The 25,580-nt window shown below is 43.3% G+C and overlaps 1 long non-coding RNA gene across 1 annotated transcript; it reads left to right on the plus strand.

Moving 5' to 3' along the window:
- On the plus strand, nt 1–25,580 carry LOC116664490. Its single transcript, XR_004321020.1, has 3 exons — nt 1–11; nt 1,665–1,670; nt 25,349–25,580. It is a non-coding gene; the product is annotated as an uncharacterized LOC116664490 (long non-coding RNA).

Below are 25,580 nucleotides of genomic sequence, written 5' to 3' on the forward strand. Positions count from 1 at the left end.
CAGACGTGTGAGTGAAGCTTTCTTGAACACTCCAGAGAAAGCAGACCACCAGCTGAATACCAGTGTGATCTCAGTCAACGCCAGATGGAGCAGAATGACACCAAACACAGCCCAACCCAAATTCCTGACCCATGGACTGCGAGTTGTTTTAAGCCACTACTGGTGGGGAAGCTTTGTTACCACACAGACTGGAGCACATATATGGGCTCACATGATCCTCGTGCAACCCTCTGAAGAAGGCTGCATTCTTCCATTTTCCAGACAAGGAATTCACAGCCTATTAAAGTAACTTTCCCAAGATTCCACGCTACTCAGTGGCAAAACCATTTTACAGCTCAGTTTCTGGACTCAGCCCACTTGATGCTGCCTCTAGGTGCTGAAAAGGGGAAATCTCATCTTGTCGTGGCAGCCCTGGCTCCCCACTGGGGTCCCAGGCAACATGGTATGCTGAGGGTGCCAGCTGGTTCCAGCATCCTCTCTGCCTCTTTTCTCATCTTCACATCCATGCCAGCCCCATCACCCTGGACAAGCCCATCTGTCTTTTCCTATACTAGCTGTGTGATCTTAGGCAAGTTACTGAAAATTCTGGAACGAAGAAGTGCTTAAAAGGTGTCAGCTGTTACTATGATCCTGACTGCAACCCCAAATTCTTTCCACAGTTAAACGTCATGAGTCCTTATTCAGAGCCCTTAGACCACGAGGCTTCTGGGCTTACCATAAGCACTCACAATTCTCCAAGCAAATATAAACATTAGATCTGACCAGAGGCTGTCCATTTAATCAACACATATAAATTATGATTCATCTTTGTTGATGTATGTGTATTTACTGTGTTGCTTCAGAAGGATGCATGGGACCCCATGGTGTGTGTCCACCACATTTTATCTATTTAGGTGTCAGAATCTATGCTAAACTCTTTACTTGGATTTATCTCATTTAGTCCTCACCAGAACACCATGAAAAGTATTTTTCACTGAATTCACATATGATTTTATAATTCCACCATTTTACAAACTGTTCCAGGTACCAAAGCCATCTGTCTTAAGAGCAAGATGACTCAAAGCTTCTCCTTGGTTGAAACTATTTTATAACAAAGAATCAGGCATAGAGAATAAACAGCCAGAAACAGAGGAGGGAGGGAAAAAAAGCTGATTTTTCTTCCCTTGGTTCCCCCCAAGAATATTGGAGATTATTTCCTGAAGAGTCAAAAGAAAACTCTTTTTAAACTTTTTTTTATTCATTTCCTGAATAAATTTGTCAAGCATCTCTTATGTGCCAGTGTGTTATTCTGGATCCCGCAAGAAGCAGACACCAAGACAAGATTAAATGTGCAAGAAATTTATAAGGGGAAACCTCTATGAGAGAAAATCAGGAAGATGCCAAGAAAGATTGAGAGGGCCCTCAGACTGTGACGGAGGTCTGACTCAGAGGGACAGAAGGAAGGACGCAAGTTTGGGTGGACTGATAGCTATGCAATTTAAGAAAAGTTGGGCAAGGTCAGGGCAGTCCTCAAGCCAAAGTTGCCCATCAGAGGCGTCCTACATCTCTCCGGCGTGGGCCTGTTGAGTATCTCCGCCATGCATAGCCAGTGCCTGGGAGCATCCCACAGCAAACATGGCTGTGGTGCACACACAATGATGGATTTCAGAGCCAAGCAACTGAAGGCTTCCGTTCCTACAATTGGAAACCTGAAGGGTGCATTCTCATGGCTGTACAAACAGGAAATTTTCTACCCACCAAAAAAGGGAAAAGAGGTTGTAGTGTAGACAGGAGGGGAGGACTGTAGCCCAGCCTGCTCCTGACACACTCCCCATGCCCCAGTAGCCATTCTGGTGAGCCAGCAAAAGCCTGGATTTGCTCACCAATACTCCCAAATATGGAGAGATCCAAACAGAATGAGAGAATACCTTGTTAAGTTTATTCAACTAGGTTGTTGATATATTCTTGGCTGGTTTGTACAGCCTCACTCTCATTTACCAAACTGGAGAAGAGAAATTCTGTGAATTGCTTTCAATTCACATCTTAATCCTTTTTTTTTTTTTTTTTCCACAATCACATCAACTACTGTGTGGGGAATGGATCAAGAAAGGCAAATTAGAAGCAAAGGGACCACTTAGTGCCCAGATGAAAGTAGTCATGATGGAAGTGGAGAGAAGAGAATTGATTGAAAATACAGTTTGGTGATATAACCAATAGATGAAATGTCCCTGCCTTCAGCTATTGCACAGTTGGACAGATTTCAGAAGCAGAGACTGTCAAAAGGCCATCACAATCGTAAAATACTACATGCTATCACCGTTTAGCTTCTACCACAATCCTCCCATGGAGAGGCCAGCTCAAAGGATGATTTTACCTCCATCCAGTCATGTACTATCCTGTTGTGATTTCCACAGGAAGGCCTATCACTGTCATTTTTGATGGTTAATATTGTTTTTTTAATTTTCTTTTCCAAATGAACTCATCTACTAAAAGCAAATGAGAACTCAAAAATCGCTTCATAAAACCATCTGGATAATAATGTCAGAGCTCAGCAATTTTCAATTAAGTGGAGACAATATCTCAAAATCGGAAATTTGCCTGAAGGTTGGAAAGAAGTTATAAAAAGCACATATGAAATGTCATTGTGAGCCTTTCATGTCTAACAGCCAAGACACCCCACTGAAGTTTTCAATGAGAATCCAGGATTACTTTTAAAAAATTGTGTTTGATTTCCTTTCTGGGCACAATACCTGCTTTTATTAACGTAAATGAAAGCTCATTCTAATAGATTGAGATCTACCTACAAACCTTTCTTCAGACCTCATTCTTGGAAAAAGGAAGTCCAGGGTGAGTGTGCAGGAGTGTCTGCTCCTTCCCGTGCACACCGACCTTGACGTCAGGCCCTTCCCCTGGGGGATTGCTCAACTGCCTTTGGGGAAGGGAACGCAAGTTGCATCCAGGGAAAAGAGAATGAGCTCCACGTGGGAGAGCAGGACCGCTAGAGCAGCAGAACTGGAGGAGACCCAGAAAGGAAAATCACATCTCATGAGGATGCTTGGGGCAGTCAGCTGTGTGCGGTGTAAGTTCTCTCTCCGTCTCACCTGTGAATTCCTCGGTCATGTCTACACTGCACATGCGAGCAGTTTAATGAATAGTCTGAACTCAGCAAGGAGACAAACAGGAACAGGTTTGTTTTTCTCCTTCCGCTGCTTCCAGCATCTTCTCCACCTTTTAATGGCATCCCAGGCGGATCCCGGGACCTTCTTTGGTGTCATGAACAATCTCTCTCCAGTTGTAAAGATTCATTTTCAGGCACTATAAAGTCCTGTCCAATCTAAAACAAAGCGTGAACCTCCTACCTAATTCTGAGAGCCGTCCCGTTCTTTTCCACCCACTACCCGCCTCCCCTGCCCACTCCTTCCCAGTCAGGCTGACCTTGGCTTAGGGACTTGCGGTGGAAACTGAACATGACCTCTGCCTCCCTCTTCTTCCATCTCTTCTGCACATTCAGAGTCAGTGCCTGGAGAAGATAGATTAGAGGAAGGAGCAAAAGTCTCCCCCTACTTCTGGTCACTGGTATGTTCTCCCTCGGCTGACACTAGGCAGCCACTTCCATGTTGACCCCTTTCAAAAGCTGGCTTTATGTGGGGCACACGTGTGGGTTCTTCAGAGTCATGCTGGGGACCACTGTAACACTCTGTCCCTGAGAGGGTAATGTGCTCTCTAGTGCTCTCTTTGGACCACTTCTAAGCTCCTGCCTCCCGTGGGACCCCCACAATTGAGTCCCCGTCATCATGCATGCTGCCCTCTTGGGAAGATTCTTTCTAGATGTCTGTCACAGACTGAATGTTTGTCTTCCTCTAAAATTCACACATTGAAGCCCTAATCCCCATGTGATAGCATTTAAAGATGGAGCCTTTAGGGGTGATTAGGTCATGAGGGTGGAGCCCTCATGATAGGGTTAGTGCCCTTGTAAGAAGAGACAGGAGAGAGCTTGCTTCCCCTCTCTGGTCTGTGCCATATGAAGACAAGGCAAGAAGGTGGCCCTTTGTAAGCCTAAAAGAGAGACCTCACTGGAACCTGACCATGGTGGCACCCTGATCTCAGGACTCTAGCCTTCAGAACTGTGGGAAATAAATCTGTGCTGTGTGAGCCACCCCATGTATGGTGTTCTGTTGCAGTCAGCCCAAGCTGACGATGGCTTAAATCTGACCACCTTTTGTGGTGAAGGAAACGCAAGTCAAACACTGCTCTTCTCTTCCTTTTTCTCCTTTCAGCCATTGCAGGCTGTCCCTCCGACCCCTACACTTCCAGAATTGTCCAGATTGTAATTAAGCTCCATTCTCTGTATTCAGGAAGACCCCTAAACTCCAGCATCAAGGAGTCAAGCCCTCCAAGAGCTCTCTCCCTTGCTCCCTAGTAGCAGGCAGGGATGGCTGCCATGCTTCTGGGCTCAGGCAGCCTCCCACCAGGGAGTGAGATGCCAGCCTTCCTTTCTTGAAGCATCCACCCCTCGACTCTGTGACAGTTTTATTGGAACCTTGTTACTTGAATCTGGAGATGAAAATGCCACAGCATTCCCCAAACGGCCTGAACTCCCTACATCAATGAACCACTGGGCGAGCTCCCTTCAAAAGTGGCATCTTTATTTTATACAGGATGGTTGGAGTGTGGAGGGGGGAGCAGGTGGTGATGGTGACGGATCAATAGATTATCTTTGAAGGCTGTAAAGGGCATGTCTGCCAGCTCCCGGTCACTCTCTTAAAACCACAGGGGAATGGTGTGCTCTCCTCAGCTTTGGGGCTTTATGAGAAAACAGAGAAAATCTCATGTGTAAGCAGGTTTTGCACACCTATTGGACTGGTGTGCATGGGCCGTTCACTATAAATACAAAGAGATTTGGAGGCTGTGTGTGCTGGTTGAGAACTCAAGCTGCTAGCTAGGGTCAAGGGCATGCACAGTGAATGCACACTAAAAGGCAAATTTATAACCAGATTCTAATCATCCCTGTGTTGAGTGAGCAGAAACACACCAGAGACATGTGACGAGGACACTTCAATCAGCCAGCAGATATTAGCAAGAACCATCAGTGTGCCAGGGCACTCACACGGGTACTGGAGGTATAGAAGTGATCAGGACCCAGGGGTACCAGGTCTCATTTGCAAAACATCATTCAGGCACCTAAAGGGTAAATGAAAGCAAATAAAAGCCCTAATCACACTCCTTCCTAAATGGATTTATAATTGCATTCATTGGGAGCAGATTGCAGTATCAATAACCACAGTATAATGAACTGACTTGCTATTCAGTGTTCACAGGGGAGTTTGCAATTTTTCCACTAGAGCATGAATCATACTTATTTGAAGACCAATCTCCCCGCCGCCCAGTATTCACAGGAAGAAGTGCACTCGTCAAAGAGACTCAGTTACTCCCTCCAGTTTCCCAGCACCAGTCTCAAGAAAGCTCCAAGCTTCATACATCGTTGCCTCTGAACTGTCGCTAATTTCTCAGTGTTTTAAGAACTCATGTAAATGGTTATCCGTAAAGATGCATCAAATTAGAGGGGAAAAATGAATAATATCCTGGAGTTAGGACTCCATCAGTTCAATCAGTGAGCATTTCCTTTTGCTGCTTAACTCTTCAATCCCCGTGACTACTCAATTCCCATGCATAATAATGAGGCTCTGTTTGCTGCACAAGAAAGTGTTTCGTTTTCTTTTTTTTTTCTGGATGTAGCTCCCATGTATTAAAATCCTACTGGGTGCTGGGAACTTTGTACAGATTATCTCTAAAAATGAGCATAGAAAATAGGTAGGTTATCCCCATTTAATAGATGAATAAATGAGGCTCAGAGACATTCAGTAATTTGCCTACATTCATGCAATTAGCAAGTGTGGCAAAGAACTTCAAGCTCGGTTTTTCTATCCCAGAGCTTACACTGTCTCTCCAAACAAGATTAAAGAAAAATATTCTGCGAAATATAGCCAAGAAGTGGGAAGAAAATCTCACACACTTCTACTAAATAGGTCAGCAGCAGCTACACCCACCTTGGATGTGCTGTGTGCCAAGTACTTGGAAGTTCTATAAAAATCCCCAACATGGATAATTATGAATTTCCTTTATCTTAGTGCTGTTAACACCAAAATGAGAATATCCACAGCTCTTTGACCTGCTACATGGTTGAGTTTCCAAAATTAGTGAATCTCAGAGTGAGGTTTATGCATCCCCTGGTCCCACAACTCCTCCCTAGACTGTCCACATCTCCTCCCACAGATCCTCCAGCCCCTGTTCATCCTTAGTCAAAGATAAGAGCTCACTGACCTCCCCCCCCCCCCCTCCCCCTGGCAGCCCCTTCCATCTTTGCTCAGCTCTGAGACAAAACGCTTCCTTATTCTGAGCACGAGTCTCATGCCCTGGGGTTTTCATCCATGGGTCTTCCTTCTGGGACTCAGAATAATTTTAACTCATTTTTACATGACATCCCATTGCATATGTAAAGACATCTCTTATATTCCCTACTGAAACCTCTAAGCCTCTCCTAGCTTTTTAAAACACAAATACGACATGCTTTTAAATCTCTTCATTATTCTAGTCACTCACCTCCAGTCTCCGTTGTTACCCTTTGCTCTGAGCCTGGCCAATTACAGAAGCTTCTTGACTGGTCTCCCTGCTTCATCCCTCAACTTCTGTAGTCTAAACAAACTCCACTCAGAAGCTGGGATGTTTCTTTAAAATGTAAAAATGATCATGTCTTTCTCCCACCCAAAACCTTCCAATCAATTCATGTTTAGAACAAAATCCATACTCCTTACATCACTGACTTAGAAGTTCCGTCTTCGGTTCTCAGAGTGTGAAGAGCTGACCTGAAATTATAAAACTTCAGCATTGCTGGGTGACTTTGCAACTGCTCTGTATTTTATTCACATTTAGATACATACTTGTGTAGAATGCGTACAGAGCAGATTCAAAGATAAGTTTGATTTAGATGATCTGACATGCAAGCAGGTCCAAAAGTGAAAAACCTTAACCTCTGGTTCTGACCTTGGAACTGTTTTATGAACTTTTCAACCCCTTGCAGATCCAAGCTCCTCTGCCGTGAACTCCAGCTTTCCATTGTTATGAGCCTCTAAAATGTAGCTAACTTACTTTTAATGTTCTCATTAAAGAAGTTCACTCCCCAGTCATTCTAAATAAACTCAAAATAATATAACTGCAAATATGAGTGCAGTGTGTCTTATGTTATGGCATCTAAACCAGAAATAATTAATGTAGTATCCTTGGACCCCTAAAATTATATATGAAATTCCGTGTGTGTGTGTGTGTGTGTGTGTGTGTGTGTGAGAGAGAGAGAGAGAGAGAGAGAGAAGGATGAGAGGAAACGTAATACACACACTGCACCTTGGCAACCTGCACGACCTCATTCTAGTGCTTTGCTCTTAGATTGTGGTAGTGTGTTTACTTGTCTGCCTTCCCACACAGACTGTAGACTCTGCGAAGGCAGAGCTCACAGCTGCCCTCTTGTCCTGGGGTCTACCCTGTGGTCTAGTGTGGTGTCGAGCACCTGCTTGGTGCTCAGTAAACAGTTTTAACACATCATAAAATGATGAGAGAGTACTGCAACCCCCCTTTATGGAAACCTCCGCATGAACCACTGGAGCCAAAAGGGAAACTCAGATGTGGTCACCACTCATCCATTCCTTCATCCTTGACAACTGTTTCCTGAGCTTTCACTGAGCACAGGGAATTCAGACAGGCATGCCTGTCTCATGCAGTTTTCAGTCCCGCACTGAAGACATACATCAAATCAACAATCATAGAAATATGCATTTACAAACTATGATAATGCTGTGAAGGAAAAGCATAGGAGAATCTAGATTAATGACAGGGCCTTAGAAAGGCATCATGGGAGAGTGATGTTTCAGCTGAGAACTAAAGGATGAAAAGTAAATAGCTAATAAGGGATCTCTGCCAGGCCCAGCACTGAAGGTCTCCGCGCCTCAAAGTATAAGTGTCCTGGGAGACTTCCCAAGAGGTGGGACCTGCTGCAGTGGCTTGTCTCCAAATATGACATCATCAGTTTCTCCCCTCTTTGTACCCAGACAGCATTCCCTTCCCTTGAATTTGAGTTGGCCTTAAGCTGCTCTGACCAGCAGAACATGGTAGAACTGATGCTATGCTAGGGCACCATCCTTTTTCTTGGAGCTCTGAGCTGCTAGGTCCAGTCTGCTCAGCTGGGGAGAGAGGCCAGGTGGAAGAGCACTGAGGCCCCAGACCTGGGGGAGGAGGCCGCAATGGACGTCCCGCCCATACGAGCCTTCTGATGACTCTGCCCCAGCAGCTTCCCAGCTGCAACTTCATGAGACATCCCAAGTGAGGGTTATCAGTCTGAGCCTCGTCAACTCACAGAACCATGACAGATAATTTTAAATTGTTGTTTTAAGCCAGTAAGTTTTGGAGTGGTTAGTTACACAGCAGTAGACAACCAGAATGTCTTCCAATGACCATGTTAAGCTCATTTGGGGGCTTAACAAACAGAACTAAGTTTATTTAAGCTGACAGAGCTGCCTGAGAAAGACCTGAATACAGGTGTTCTTACTTGGAAGGCAAGAAACAAGAATGTGGTCCTTCCAATGGCTCCAGCACTCACCTGCTCACATGTCAAGCATTTCCTTTCTCCGAGCTGGAAGGGAGTGGCCTTTGACAAGGCTCTATGCTGACATTTGACTTGAATCTCTTTGAGACACTCTATCAGTTTCTTCCAGCTAACTACACTGCTGTGGTTTCCAAACCTTTCCTAAACCAGCTCCAAGGCAAAAATAGTGTTTCCCTTTCTTGCAACAGGTAATTTCCCTGTCAGTTTCATCTCTTGCTTCTCAGGATCCAGTATCTACTGGAGGAGACCTACTTTCTGCTACTGTCATGTCCTTCAGGTGAATCTGGGAGGGGGAGCAAGGGAAAGGGGGAATCATGACTTGAATTTAGTTAGAGTGTTTTGTTTGCACAGCTTGCTTTATTAATATTCCTATTTAGCATAATTAGCTACCTTCTCTGGCTTACACACAGTCTGCAGTGTTTATGCCTCCATTTGATAGCTGAACCATCAGCAAAGCAGTCCAGTTCCCTGAAGGCTGAATGCAGGTGGTTCCGAATGCTGCAGGATGCCAGTTTTTCAGAAAAGCAGGAGACATAAGCTTTAATTGTGGCTAAAAATACATTCGCTAGAAGAATCAAACTTCAGTCTGTCTGGTGTGTATAAAAGCATCTATAGATCTAGCGGTCTTTAAGAAAGTCCTGCAGAACAAAGGAGAGGTGGACAAATGGGAACACATGAACTTTATTAAGGGGGTGGGGAGGAGATAGCTAATGCAGGACAATATGACTTCTCTTTATTCAAATAATTGGCAGTCCATTTTGTTTAAACGATGACTATTGCCTCAAAATGTGATTTCAGACTCAACAAAGCAGTGTAATTTAAGTTCCCTCATGCCCTATTGTCAAGCTTCAGGCAGCCCGCAATAAGTAATTCAACATCCCTTATAGAATCACAGGCTATTAAAGCTGGAAGAGCGCTTAGAGACAGAATTATGCATTGTATGATATATTATTGTTATATGAAATATTAGATGTTATTACTTGTGTTATATTATTATAGGTCTATTTCAGTGGCCTGAGTTAATATTTTTCCATCAACCACTAATTCACTACTCAAGAAAAAGTTATCTGTGAGGAAAAAAAAAAATAACCCATTCTGATTTGTCAGAAATGAGTCAAGATTCAAGAATATACACATTATGGGAGTGGGTAAAAGTAACACTCTCAAAGTTGATCAGCTGAACACTACCCTAGCATCAAGCAGGACCTGGAAATCCAGGTCAAATAACACTCTGAGCAAATGGTCATTCTGAGCAAATATTAACAGAGTGCTTACTACTTGCTGGACACTATTCTCATGTTATCTGTATTTAATTCATTTAATCCTTAAAAAATCCTTATGAGGTAGACACTAATACTATTCCATTTGATACATAAGGAAACTGAGGCATTGAAGTTAAATAAATCACCTGTGGCCACGTTGTTATTAACTACCAGAGTCAAGTTTTGAACACAGGAAATCTTGTGCAAAAGTCTGGGTGTTTCATCACATTATACTCCTTTTCAATTCAAAGTTGAATGTTTCCCTATTTATCAATTATCAGGCTCATTTTACCCTAAAACAAGTTATTATCTCATTTTTAGTATGCATTTAGTGTGCATATATACAGAATGTCTACAATCAAATATTAAAATATACAAACTACCTTGATAAAAAAATGGCCAAAACATGAACAGATACTTCACAGAAGAGGAAACACACAGCTAGTACACATATGAGGAGATGGTGGACTTGACTAGGGGCAGGGAAATGCAAGTTAAAGCCAAAACGGGTTACCAACATCTAAGCCTTCAATGGGCACAAATGTAAAAATCTACCTTTGACAAATGTTGGAGACAAATAGAGCCATAGGATCTCTGACACAGTCTGATGGAAATGTGAATTTGAAAATGTTAGACATTATCTACTGAAGTTGAACATTCATACGTCTTGTGACCCAGAAATTCCACTCCTATGTATATTCTCAAAAGATATTCTATTGACACAACACTGTAAACTTACTATATACTTCAATAAAATATATATATATACAAAAAAATTATATGATGGCTTAAATATTTTTAAAAAGATATTCTTATACATCTACAACTGGAGACATGTATACAAATGTTTACATAGGAATTGTTTACAATAACAAAAAATGTAAAAACAACCCAAATACTCATTAGCATGACAGTGAATGAATATATTATGTAAAAAAATTCATTTAATGGAACAGTATATAGCAGTTAAAATGAATACATTATAAAAATACACACCAACATGTATAAATCCTAGGAATTTAATACTAAGTGACAACAGATGCAAGTCTCAAAAGCTAAATAAACCAAAGAAAAGGAAAAGAAGGGAAAGACAAGTAGATTTGAGAGGGAGGGTGCCAGAACACAGGATATAGGAAAGGTTTCCAAATAAGTAGCGTGGTTGACAAAATTTTTAAATGACCCGCAATGACCCACACCCTTGTCTGGTCCCCTCCCTGTAAGTATGAGTGAGACCTGTCACTTGCTTTTATTCAGTACGGCACGGCAAAGGTAATGGGATGTCACAGCTGTGATCCAGTTATGTTACATGGCAAAGGTGAAAGATTTTGTAGATGTAATTAAAGTCTGTAATAGACGATTTTAAATAATCAAAAGGGGTATCCTGGGTGGACCTGGCCTAATTAGGTGAGCCCTTCAAGGAGGATTTAGAGGTCCGAGATTCAAAGCAGCAGAGATTCTTTCCATTGCTGACTTTAAGAAGTAAGCTTCCATGAAACTGATTCAGCCAACAACCTGAAGGAAAGCTCTAGATGAGATCACAGTCTGTCCGACTCTGTGATTTAAGCCTTGTAAGACCCAGAGCAGAGGACACAGCTAAGTTATGGCCCAGACTCCTGATCTACAGAATTTGTGAATTAATTTTTGATGGTGTTTTAAGCTGCTAAACTTGCAGAAATTTTTTAAGCAGCCATAGAAAACTAAAGTAGATAAAGATTATTGTCAAAATCTTAGCTTTTGTTTTAAAATGTAGTTCACCAATATTGTAAGTTACTAAGTAACTAAATAAGTAAAAGCAAGCCATTTTCAAATTAATAATAAGAATATGTCATGAACCAAGAATTATAATTAACCTATTTCTGTAAACCTGCAATAAAAATGAAGGAGGAGGAGGAAAGAAAGGACAGGAAGCCTGGGACCTGCTCTTCCTCGGGCAGGGAGCCCAGATTAGACCTTCCAGTCCAGCGCTTGTGTCCGCTCCTAATTCAAATCCTGAACACCTAGAGTCTCTATGAAGAGTTCAGAAGTAAGTAGTTATTAATTCTATTCAACCTATGAAAGCTTGAATGGATCTGTGCATCTTTCCTCACACCAGACCTTCCTAGTTATGACTTGTCTTCTGCTACTGTTCTTAAAGAGGAGTCTATGGTGCCTGGAGAGACAGCCGGGACTACAGTCCCCATGGCTCTTCAGAACCAGCCACTCTAATCACATCTGATTGAACCATGGTGGTCACTGATCCAAAGACCACCACGATAGTCTGGCCAACAGCCTGTAAAGAAACTGGATGCAACAGCCGGGCTGGATGGAGTAGGCAGTTGGACTAGTAGGAGCAGTGAGAGTTGGAAGATATCTTTGGTGCATGTCCAAAGCTCATTCCATTTTATTTTGGTAAGACATAGGAAAAGGAAGAGCAAAAGTTGAATATTCTGTTTATGTCTTTGGCTCCATTTCCTGGATATAAAGAGAAAGAATAACAAAGAGAAAATAACAATGTTAGCGTGCCCAAAGTTCCTTCCTGGGCACGTCTCCTGCTTGAAGAAACTGAATGAGAAACTGTATGGCAGAGAGTTCCTGATGGGTGTGGCAGAGTCTGTGGCACTCTTGTGCCCTGAGCAGGAGAGGAGGAATGGGGAAGTGGGTCGAAGGCACTGGACAGGCCATCCAAAGACAGTGATTGGTGCAAAAGCCTTACCTAATTGGGTATTCAGTCCTGGAGGGTAACTGGCTGATTCCACTGATCTTTTGTATGGAGAAGGCAGGATTGTTAGTGGACAATAGTGTAGGCAGAAATGTGTACATGTAGAGAGGACAAAACACAGAACCCATAGGCACTAGAGGACATGTATGAGTTATCATTTGATAGAAAGAAACTGAGTGGAAACAGCTGATGGGTCAGCGCAGCAGGAGGGCAGAAGCATGAGAAGTAGTGACAGAGAGTAACTGAGTCTCCACAATGATGGAACAATAGTCCAGAAGCAATAGACTGAGTCCTGCTGAAGGGACAACCAGACATCAGGGCATCTCAGGTGACCACTGAGATACCCTTTATTTTCCCGACCTCTCCACCTAGCCTAAATACAAATACCCCTTACTTGAGAAGACATAATTATGTCTCTGCTCTTGTCCTCATAAGAAACCACCTACTACAGTGATGGAAAACATGAGCTGTAGAGCTATGCTGCCTGGGTTTGCACCCAAGCTCCATCACTTCCAAGAATGTGACCCACGTTACCTGACATCTCTGTGCCTCCGTTTCCTCATCTAGGTGGGAGAAGGGGTTTTTATTACCGGAATATTATTAATACTTACCTTGTAGGATTGTTATGAAGATTAAATAAATTCACAGTTGTGAAGTTCTTAAAGCAGGACTTGGCACATAGCAAGTGGTGCCTAATCACTTGTTGAATGAGTAGCTTGTCAGAAGGGAAACTCCTCTTCCCTACTCCCCAGCACTCTCCTCTGTGTGGAGGGACAACAGTTAGTGTGACACTCTGGGCTGTCCCCACCTCTTAATCACTCCTTTCCTCACCCAGTGCCCGAGGAGATGGAATGACTTCTCCGATTGGACAGTATATATCAGTTAGAATTCTGCTCAGTCCCAAGTGATGGGAAACTCAACATAATAATGGCTTAAATAAGATAAAGGTCATCTCTCTCTCATAAATAAAGTCTGAGGTAAGCGGTCCAGGATTAGTATGATGTGTCCAGGGCCCCAGGCTCCTCCTAGTTTGTTTGCCATCCTCAAAATTCAGTCTCCATTTCAGGTCCAAGGGGACACTCCAAGCTCCTTATTCTTGTCAGAAGGGAAGATGAAAAGCAGGCAGAGAAATGCAGATCCTCACTCATCCTAGAAACTGAGCACAACACTTCCTTTTCCTCCCACCTCTTTGAACAAAGTCACATGGCCACACCTAGTTGTAAGACAGACTGGGGAATGTCGTCTTTACTCTGAGGAGCCTCCATGCCCCACTAAAACAATGGGGGTTGTATGACTGTGGAGGAAGGGAAGAAGAGAGTTAGGGGATAACCAGCATTCTCGACCATAGTGAGTTTGTACAGAGAAACTGAGAATGCTTGATTCATACCCTTGTTGGGGAAAAGGTTCATCTTAACCTAGCAGGGCTGGATGGACGTCTGCCTGATTCTGGGGTTCAGTAGTAGAAAGATGCCTTGGCCACCAGTAGAAGCCATATTCTCTGATATCACCATCACCACCACAAAGGTAATATATATATCTCCACCTGCTGAACAACTTTGTTTTATTTTCAATTGTTTCAGAACCCTGGTGGGGAAGAAGGGTGATAGTTTTATAGACACTTCAGATTTCTGGTAAAAGTCAATGAGGAAAAGATCTGCACAGAATTTGTCAACACACAGAGGAGTTGTATAGAATTCCATTCATTCATTGTGGGCTCATGTCATGGAATCCAAGGTGCATTTCTGGCTACATTTCAGCTGCACTATTCCTAGACCCAAAATATGTTTGGTGGCTAAATTTGTCTGGATGTAATTTTTTAACAAGCTCCAGTGAAAGCAATGCTATTATACAGCCTCCATTCTGGGAAGATTTTATATCGAGTGGGAGCCAGGGCTTTCGTGTTAATTCTTCAGCAGAGTGGGGTTTTTTCTGGCTCTAGACTGACTATTCTCTACCATGTACTGTTTTAACATTTAGAAAGTGTCCATTTTTAGCAAAATCACAGCTGTGCGAATGTAGCATATTGGTGTGGAGGAGGGTGCATTTCAACTTGCTATATTAGAAAAGTAAGAAAATCACTGACTTTTAGATCTGGAAGGAAATTTAGAGGTCTTTGAGCCAACCCCTCCTATTACAGATGAGAACAATGAAGCCCAGAGAAGGAAAGGAAAGCTGGTCACACAAGCTGATAAATTGCAGGGTTGGATGAGAGCCCAATAACTATCAGCCCAATATACTTTCCAGAATACCATACTAAGTAAAACTTTTTCCCACTCTCTTTCACCCTCCACTTTCCCCTCTGTATAATGAGAATAATAATGCCTGTTTCACAGGGCTACCTATAAAGATTAAATTAGAGAACTATGTTAATACTCTAACACAAAAAATTAATGTACCTCCAATGGAGTAAGGGCTCACACTGTTATTTAAAGAAGACACTGTGTCAAAGGTTAAAAGTGCTAAGCAAGGACTGATATCATGTAATCACTTTGTCACTTATCCATTCACTTATTCACTCAATCAAGAGTAAGTAAGCAGTTATTGATCTTCTCTCTGGCAAGCATCATGCTAAATTCTGAGGATATAAAGGTGAATCTGATGATGGTCATAGTGTAGAAGAGATAAATGAGTACATAATATATTAAGGTCAAAAATGGAAAGGTAAGTACAGGTATGAGGTGTAAAGACTGCCCAGTTAATTCTCTTCATTAAGGATGGGAGAAGAGAGATTAATAAAAAATATTTCCTGATGGAAGTGACTCCTGAGCTTGGTTTTCAAAGTCAATTAGAAATTTGTCAGGTAAAAGAACATCCCTAAAAAAAAAAAAGACAGAAATAGCATGTGCAAAGGCACTGAGGCATGAAACACCATGTTATTCATGGAAAAATAACAGAGTTCAGTATTAGAGAATACGGTAAAAAGAGGACAGAAATAGGAGGTGAGGTGGACAGGAACCAGAATGTGAAACCTATTCAGCCCATGTTAAGAACTAAGAGTTTCTGTGCAGGCAGTGAGGAGTTTGTTAAATGCTTTTGAGCAGAGAGAGGTATGGCCAGATTGCCTGTGGTATGAGTTGAGGAAAAGGAGCAATTTGATGAGGCAGGAAGCAGGAAAGCCAGTTAGGAGATGAGGTCAAGGCTGCAAGCTGTCCATCAACATCCATCCACTATCCATTCTCCCATCTTACATAGGGATAGAATTTTTACCTGAACACAAGACTGCCCAGAATGAAGATTACGTTTCCCAGCTGTCTCTGCCAGTGAGGTGAGACCATGTGCCTAATCCTGCCCAATGAGATGTAAGTTTAAATTATGTGTGAAATCTCTGGATTCTGCCTTAAAGGCGAGGTAAAACACCCTCTCATTTCCCATATCTCCCTTCTTTCTTCCTGGAATTCGGAGACAGTGGCGAGTCATCTGGACCATGCAGATGAGAGCAGCACCTGAAGATGGGTGGGCACCAAGATAGAAGGGATCTCAGCCCCTGCAGAGGAAGGGGCTCCAGATCAGCCTGGATTGTTACGTGATGGGGAAAAAAGCCTTCTATCCTGTGCTTTAAGCCACTGTTACTTTGGGTCTCTGCCAATGCAGTCAAACCTATATTGTTACAAAGCCATGAGATGCTGCTGCCTAGATGAAAGGAGACGGCCTGAGGCAGGGGCAGAGGAAATGGAACAGAGACAACAGATTTGAGGGAAGCTATTGGACTTACTCACAGGAGGAAGGAGACGCGAGAGAGGGGGTGTCAAGTGCATCCCCCGCTGCCTCCGCTTGAAGGCTAGGTAGACGGCGAAGCCATCAAAGAAGAAAGAGAATACAGGAGAAGTTAAATTGCTTCCAAACCTTTTAAAGGACTTGGAAGTTCGCTAAGAAAAGATCTTGGTTTTCGGTTCATTTGTTCGTCCATTCAAAAAGTCTTTACTGTGCTTGCGCTATGTATAAGAAATGATTTTATTTTTAGAGTTATTCATTAGCAACAGAGTCAATTAAAAAAAAAAAAAAGATGGGTATCTCAACTGTAAGGATAGTAAAGTACAGAACTCTCTAGACCATGCTAGATGTGTTGGACCCTCCACGGCTTGAACTATTACCAGAAGGGCATCTCTCACCTGGCGTGGTGTTACTCCAGGTTTGCACAGGCAGCGAGCCTGGAAGAGAGAAGTGTGTGAGGCTGTCTTTGGGCTGGAAGATCTCACCAAAGCCCGCTTCTTAGGAATTGAGGTGCTGTGAGAAAGAGGAAGTCCCTAAAGTGAGGATGATTCCACATATCCACATTCCACATATTGAGTTGTGCCGTGATCCTTACATTCATCCTTAGGCAATCCATTTTAAATAAAATTGTAACCCCCCCAAAAAGTGTATGTATATTTCATACATTTTAAAACGTAGTCCTGTTTAAATAATCTCTGCACATTTTCACAGCCGACTTTCTTTTCATACTGTTTATCCACCTACACAAGCAGTTTAAATAACCACCCACACGATATTCCAGACTTCCTGAGTAGAATAGCTTTTCTCAGACTGATTAAAAACCCAAAGGATATCTATAAATCAGGAAAGTCACTTCACGTTCGTGTTAACATCCATAAATGTTAGGCTGCCTCAGACATATCCTAAAATAGGCTTCTTAGACATAAAATAGACAGGAAGGAAGATAAATAAATGTATTTATTCTGTTTTAATGGCCTGATGGGACCATGTTCATTCCTCCCATCTCTGTTGCCCTCAGAATGCCCCGCTGATGCTCAGATGAAGGTATTTCTCAACTAAGTCAGACAAAGTAAAGCTTTGGTTTAATTAACTAGCATTTGATGAAGTTCTCCAGGTTATTTCTTGAACACCTAGTATGTGCCAGATCCTGCCGTAGGCCCCTGGGGATGAGGAATTAAATAAAGTTGTTGCTTTGTTACCGATGCAAGCAAAGAGCCCAGGGGCCCAGAGGGAGAGATGAATTCCTTGCAGCGGGAATCCAAACGCTTCCTCAAGACTCCTACATTTGAGCTGGACTTCCGGAAAGGTGGAAGAGCTGGGCCGGCCAAGAAGGCGGATCAGAGATCCCAGAACTAGCTGGATGTTGGATGGACGGTGCGGAGCCCAGTGGGAGTGTCTGTAGGCTGTGCAGGAGGCATGTGTATGGGCTGAGTTGTGTCTCCCCAAATTCCTATGTTGAAGTCCTAACTCCCAGTACTTCAGAATGGGCTGTATTAAAAGACCGGATCTTTCAAGAGGTAATTAAGCTAAAATGAGGTCATGAGAGTGGGCTCTAATCCAGTATTTGACTGGTGTCCTTTTAAGACGAAATTTGGACACAGACACACACAGAGAGAAGACCACAGGAGACATGGGGAGAACATAGCCATCTGCGAGCCAAGGAGAGAGGCTTCAGAAGAAACCAGCCCTGCCGACTCCTTGATCGCAGCTTTCCAGCCTCGAGAACTGTGAGGAGATAAATTTCTGTGGTTTAAGCCACTCTGTCTGAGGTACTTTGTGATGGCAATGCTAGCAAACTAATACAAAGTGTAACTCATCGAAATTTGTAGAAGACCACCACTCCTCGTCCTCACATCACCCTTGCAAGGCACACATTGTTGTGCACATTTAAGGAAACAGACTCATGGAGGATAAGTGATGCCCCTGGTCACACATCTACAAGTGGCAGGAAAAAATAGGCATAGAATTGGAATCACACTGCACATATTTTTATTTGCTTATTTTTACTTAGTGGTACCATCCTGGACATTCTTCATATCACTAAAAATCTGGACATGTCCATTTAGGTTTGCCTATTTCACTCAACTCTGAATAAGTTGCTGAGGGAATCTACGTAAGACAAAAACATCTTGAAAACTGTATTGGAAAAAACAGAAATGAATCATGACCTGTTAAAACTGGTAAGGAATTTAGTGATCACCCAAGAAAGCCAAACACCATAATAGATGAGGACATGGCTGTGGCCCATCATGGAGCCTGAAGAGAAGGTCCTGGCCTACGTGAGTATCTGGGGGGGAGGACTTTTGCATCTCCCTGGATCCCAAGACGTATGAAGAGCTGAACAGGTGACTGATCCGTCCCCACCCCTGGATCTGAGAGAGCAAAAGCGATGACGGTGCTAGTGTTTGCCTCACAGTCTACGAGAAGAAGGGAAGAATGGCTCACAGCAACACTTAGGAAACGTTAGCAATGAACCCTATGATTTGCAAGATAAAAATCAGGAGTTCTATTCTTGCTTTTTGTATAGAGGTTATCCAATTCATTCTTTATAACCATTTTTCTCAGTGATATGGGCAATCATTTCAAGACCATATGGCTACATCCAGTGACACCCACTGAAGAACCGAAATCATTCAAGGAGGAAGGAAATACCCCTTATTTTCTAGGATCTTACTATCTGGTTGACGATAACGTGATAAAATCTTTCTAAAAATTAGAAAGAAAAAAGATGTCAAGTCATTTTTTTAAACAATCTAATAAGAATCTATGTGAAAATGTGTAAATTTGGTAAATTTTTGTACATTTTGAAGCATGGTAACAGGTTAAGGAGCTTATTACTGTTCATTGAACAAATACTGAGCTTTTTCCCATATGTCAGGCACCGTTTTGTGGTTATTCATAATAAATGCATGTTCGTTAGCATGGTGGAGCTCAAACTGAGTCAGTAGTACCCAGGGAGACCTAGAATAAAGGAGCAACTTGAAAGAGTTGAGGTTCTAACCTTGCCATAAATATTTTGGACACCAATGATGGCTCAGGGGCTTAGTAGACAGGGTGTGAGTTTAAATTCAGGTCCCAGGCTGGAAGCCAAGCTCCACCATCTTTCAGTCATTTGACCTAGTTAAATCACAGAAAAGTCGTTGGTAATAACATTACCAGTTCCTAAAGATTTCCTGAGAGTGTGTGTAACGTACCCAGACTGTGTCAGGACACTGTAAATGGAAACTTTTGTTATTCTTAGGAGATATATTGGTTTCTCAGGACTGCTGTAACAAAACACCGCAAATAGGTGGCTCAAAACAACAGAGATGTATTTCTCACTGTTCTGGAGGCTTGGCAGTCCAAAATCAAGATGCTGGCAGGGTTGGCTCCCTCTGCGGGCTGTGAGAGTGTCCATGCCTCTCGTGGCTTCTGGTGGTGGCCGGCAGTCCGCGGCATCCCTGCAGTCCCTGCCTCCACCTTCACGCGGCCTTCTCCCTGTGGCTCTGTGTCTTCACACGGCCATCTGCCCTCTGTGTCTCTGTATATTCTCTGTCTACTGGATTAAGGACACACCCTACTCCAATAGGACTTCATCTTAACAAATTACATCTGTAGCAAACCTCTTTCCAAAAAAGGTGGCATTCTGAGATACTGGGGGTGAAGACTTGAACACATCTTTTGGAGGGAGGAGGACACAACTCAACCCATAATGGGTACCGACCTTCAGCGTCTCATCCCGTTCTGTCACAAACCAGCCAAGTGACCTCGAATGAGGCATTGCCTCTGATCATTTGTATCTTCATTTATAAATAGAGGTAAGCAAAACTACCTTCTGAAATAGCCCTAAGAATCAAGAAAGTGAGAGTGCCTTATGGACTATAGAGCATTTGTCATTTAAATTAATCACAAACACCCCTCTGTTACTGTAGTCTTTGGATGCCCAGTCTAACCCTAGCAGTCAGTCCCCACAGCTTCTGTGAAACCTTGGATGGACCACAGGTTTTTGCTTGCTTTCAACAATTCCAAATAGGACATTTTATTAAGCATTCATTCCCTCAACTCTAAGTGAACTAAATTATGCCTGCAAATGATTGGACCACGGCAATCGAGTTGCCTGACAGTTTCCGTGTAAGTCACAGTGCTAACCTAATCAATGTGACAGCTCTTCCCTATAGCACGTTCTTAAAATGTGATTATTTTGACTAAGAAGACATTCCTTGGGAGCCTCCGTCGGATTGTGCAAGGCCTGTTCCTATACAGGCTTCAGGAGTGACAGCCCAGAGCAGCCGGCCCACCTGTCAATCACCTTTCTTGGGCTCCAGATGGAGCAGAATTGAGGTGTACGTGATTCTGTCACCTTTTTCAGGAATAGGGAGTTTGCTAGTCCATGAATAATGAAATCCACTATTAGTCATAAACTGGGGGAGATGGTCTGCGTTTTGACTCTAAGAAAACAATTTAAAAGGAAATAGGCCTTTGATGCATTCATGGACCAGGTGCATTAGAGCATCCAGAGTAGCCTCCGTCAGGCCCTTCCATCTGCTGCTACTTGTCGCACATCGCTGGCAGGCGTCCTGTTAGCGAATGATTTAAAAGAAGCAAATCAGAGAACGTCAGCTCCTGGTTCACTCTCATTCGGTTCTGGACTGGAAAATAGGGCTTCTCTTTTATTCTATTTCCACATGGTGCTTCCTATCGTAAGTCATTACCACCCCTCCAGGGCCCCCCTGCCGCCACCACCACAGCACAGTGAACACTTAGTGCCGTAAAGGTCGAGCATGGGGTTTTCACCAGCCTGAAATGGGAGCAATGCCTATAAGGAGAATAGGGAGGGCTGATTTCAGAGCCACCTGGAATGTCACTCACGAGACACCAGATCAAGGCCACACTGACAGGGCTGGACACTACTTCTCCCCAACTTTCCCTTCACCAGTGGAGAAACTCCAGCAGAACCACAATCACCGCAGGCCAAGGGGCCTGAAATGCCACCACCAGTAGCCCCCATAGGAACCGTCTTAAGGGGGCATTTCAACTCATGTAAGGTGCTCCATTGACACTTTGAGGCCCAGGTTGGAGCAAAACAATCCTAAATGTTCATGTAAACTGTTCCTAAGAGATGGTGCCGAAGCCCAGTTGGAGGAGTCAAAATACTGGACAGAATCTCAGGGACATGGAAACTTGAACTAAATGAGGGTCATAGTCATGCTCACCCCAAAAAGAGCCACAGGGTTGTGGTGGGCAGCATCCTAAGGATCTCTCTCTCTCTCCCTCTCTCTCTCTCCCCCCAACTCCTCTCTCTCTCTCTCTCTCTCACACACACACACACACACACATCTCAGGCAAAACAGCCTTATACTGGAAGGAGAGTCCATCTACAACTGTCACAGCTGGAGAGGAGAAGTCAGTGCCTGACTTCAAAGCTCCAGAGGACAGACTGATTCTCATTAGGGGCTAATGTAGCTGGTGACTTTATATTAAAGCCAGTGCACATGTGCCATTCTGAAAATCCTAGGGCCCTTAAGAATAAGGCTCAACCTACTCTGTCTGTGCTCTATAGATGGAACAACAAAGCCTAGATGACAGCACATCTGTTTACAACATGGTTTATTGAATATTTTGAGCCCACTGTTGAGAACCCAGAAAAAAAAATATCCCTTTCAAAATATTACTACTCACTGACAATGCATCTGGTCACCCCAGAGCTGCAAGGGAGATGTACAAGATTAATATCATCATACCTGCTAACACACTATGTGATCTGCAACCCATGGGTCTGCAACTTTCAAGTCTTATTAAGAGACACATTTCAGGAGGAGAGGTGCCAAGATGGAGAAGTAAAGAGACTCACAGCTCACCCTCTCCCACAAATACACCAAGAATTACATCTACAAACCCACTGAATTCCACAGAACACCTACTGAACTCTGGCAGAGTGTCTCTTGCTTTGAAATACAGGATTCTCATAAAATCCAGTAAGAGAAAAAAGGAAAAATCAGTGCAGAACCAGTCCTGCAGGGAGGGAGCAGCATAGGAAGAAAGGTATCCTCATGCTAGGATGCCCCCTCTCCAGCCAGGAGGTCAGCGGGTATAGAAGAAGAGCTTCCGAGGCTCCAAGGAGAAAGTGGCAGCTGCTTGGCAGACAGAACTAAGGGAAACTGGCCCAGAGGGCCCCTGCAATCCCCAGCCCTAGACACGAGCCAGCAGGAACAAGTGGGGAGTGGCTGCTGGAGACTGGTGAGGAGCCTGGGCTGAGGGCTGGGGCCCACTGCCCAGAGGCAGCCTCAGGGGACTGGAGGGCAGTGTGAGCACAGGCTAGGCGGTGTGTGCAGAACGAAACAGCCTGGGACCCCCATAAAAAAGCACCACTGCTAGTGTGCATGTGGGGGAGGAGCACTGTGGAGCCGCACTGTCGCCATCGTTGGTGTGTCCTCGTGAGAAGAGAGGTGGGGCTCAGGCATAGCCATCTCTGCTGCACAGAGGCAGGGCTGAAAGCAGAACCCATACCCAGGGGCCCTGTGACTCCACACTGAGATTTGTTTACAGCCCCAGGCAGAGAGGGTGGATTTGCTCTCTCTGGTTCCTTTGTGGACCCATGCCTCTGGAAGGAACAGGCAGTGAGCAGAGTTCTAGCACACCACAGGGGAAAGTACAGGTATTTACAACAGGCCGGGTACCGCCCTGTACTGTATGCAGAGGCAGGGCTGGGGTGTGCGCTGACTCTGTGGCACACAATGGATTCAGGTGTGTGACTGTACACTTGCTACAACAAGTCCTAGTGCCCGACATCGGTGGATCTACACTGGTGGTTGCTGAGGCCTAGAACCTGGGAGACACCAGAGCAGGTGGATGACATTCCCACAGCTGAGGGGACAAAGGCAGTGTCAACAAAGAGTACTTTGTAAGCCTGCATAACGAGTGACAGACAACACCACAGAGGGCACTTACCAGAGGACATCTCCTGCGAAGGTGCGCTCAGTGACTCTTCTTCCCAGCTGAAGCACTCCCACCCTGCCTACCACACACCACAGCTCAGAAACGGATATAGAAGCCTCTGTTTCAGCAACAGGAGATCAGACCTGGCCCTTGTCAAGGCTGTGACAACCACAGAACAAAAAAGGATGCCCTGCTCAACAAAAACAATCAGAAGCAGGCTCTGATCACCACAACACCAACCACACACCCAGTCAAAGGATACCAGCCAACACACACAGAAGAAAGATAGGGCAGCCATCCATACTAAGAACAGCCCTCACAACAAAACTATTATATGCACACAGTCTACACAGGAACGCTCCCACTTTAAATAAAAGCAAACAGAAAACAGCCCTTCAAAACCACAGTAGATAACTGATACTCCTAAATCCATAGAGCCAGAGAAATATAAGTAAAATGAAGAAGCAGAGGAACCACTCCCAATCAAAAAAACAAGAGAAGTCCCCTGAAAGAACAAACAATGAGATAGACTCAACAGTCTACTAGATCATGACTTCAAAAAGTGGGTGATAAAAGCACTGAAGGAAATAAGAGAGACTTAATAGAGGCAGAGAATAATATGAAAAGGAAATAGAAACTATAAAGAGGAGCCAATTAAAAACAAAAAACTCAGTGGCTGAGATAAAAGCCAAGCTAAAGGTAGTCAAAAGAAGACTAGATAATGCAGAGGAATGAACAAGTGACTTAGAAGACAGGAAAATGGAAGTCACCCAATCAGAACAGTAGACAGAAAAGCAAGTAAAAACCAATGAAAGCAATATAAGAGACCTATGGGATAATATAAAGCATGCCAACCTATGCATCATAGGGGTCCCAGAAGAAAGAAAAGGGGATTGAAAAGTTATATGAAGAAATCATGACTGAAAACTTTCCAAACCTAAAGAAGGAAACATAGCCAAGTACAGGAAGCACAGAGGGTCCCAAGCAAGAGGAACCCAAACAGACTTACACCAAGACATATTATAATTAAGATGGCCAAAGTTAAAGATAAAGAAATGATTCTAAAGGCAGCAAGAGAAAAACAAAGAGTTAGTTACAAGGGGACCCCCATAAGGCTTTCCGCTGATTTCTCTACACAAACACTGCTGGCCAGAAGGGAATGGCAAGATTCAAAGTCCTGAATGTGAAAAAAAAAAAAAGCTGCAATCTAGGATGCTCTATCCAGCAAGACTGTTCTTTAGAGTAGGAGAGATAAAGAATTTCACAGACAAGCAAAAACTAAGAGTTCAGCAATACTAAAACTAACCTAAAAGAAATATTGAAAGGTCTACTCTAAATAGAAAAGAACTAGGAAGCTATGGAAATGAGAAAACCATAACTGGAAAGCAATAACTACAATGAGTTGCAAGAGAATAAACAAAGATTAAAAAAAAAAAAAGACAACAAAATCATAAAAGGTGGGAGAGGGGAGCAAGAAAATATAGATTTTTTTTCTCTCTTTTTTTCTTTTTTAGTTTCTTTTTTTTCCCCCTTCATTCTTTGATGTGTTTGAACCTACATGACTACCAGTCTAAAGCAAACAGACATAGTAAGGGCTTAACGTATTTGAAAAACAGGGTAACCGCAAATCAAAGCATAAAATAGAGTCACAAAAACCAAAAAGAAACCAAGCTAATACAAAAGAAAATTATCAAACCACAAAAAGAAAAACAAAAAGGAAAAGGAAGGAACAAAGAAGAAATACCAAATCAACTGGAAAACTAAATTCAAAATGGAATAGAAGTGAAACCTGAAGATGTGACTGAATTTCTGAAATCTCATGATAAAACTTTAATGATTTACTTCTTGTGGATGAGCACAGAAAGCAGTTTCCTAAGATGGACTCTACTTCTAGTGAAGATGCTGTGAAGATTGTTGGAATGACAACAAAGGATTTAGAATATCACATAAACTTAGCTGAAAAAGCAGCCCCAGCATTTGAGAGGACTGACTCTAATTTTGGACTTGAGAGCTTGTGTGGAGGGTCTAGCAGGGGAGCACAGCTACTCGTATACCCTTGCAAGAAGAACAGTCTTCCTCTGTCAGGGATGGTCGTCTTCTTCCACCGAGCACATAGCTTCGGGAGGGAAGCATGTGGAAGGGTGAGGGAGGAAGGGGACACCCGCCTAGCCAGCCAGATCAGCCGAATCAACCCTGACAATCAATGGGGTGACAGATGTTGCAGCCAGATTGCCCTCACATCTGACTGACTCCAATTTTGAAAGAAGTTCTACTGTGGGTAAAATGCTATCAAACAGCATCGCACACTACAGAGAAATCGTTTGTGGAGAGAAGAGTCAGTCAATGCGGCAAATCACATTGT

This window comes from Camelus ferus, chromosome 6 (genome assembly GCF_009834535.1).
Source record: "Camelus ferus isolate YT-003-E chromosome 6, BCGSAC_Cfer_1.0, whole genome shotgun sequence".
Lineage (NCBI taxonomy): Eukaryota > Metazoa > Chordata > Mammalia > Artiodactyla > Camelidae > Camelus > Camelus ferus.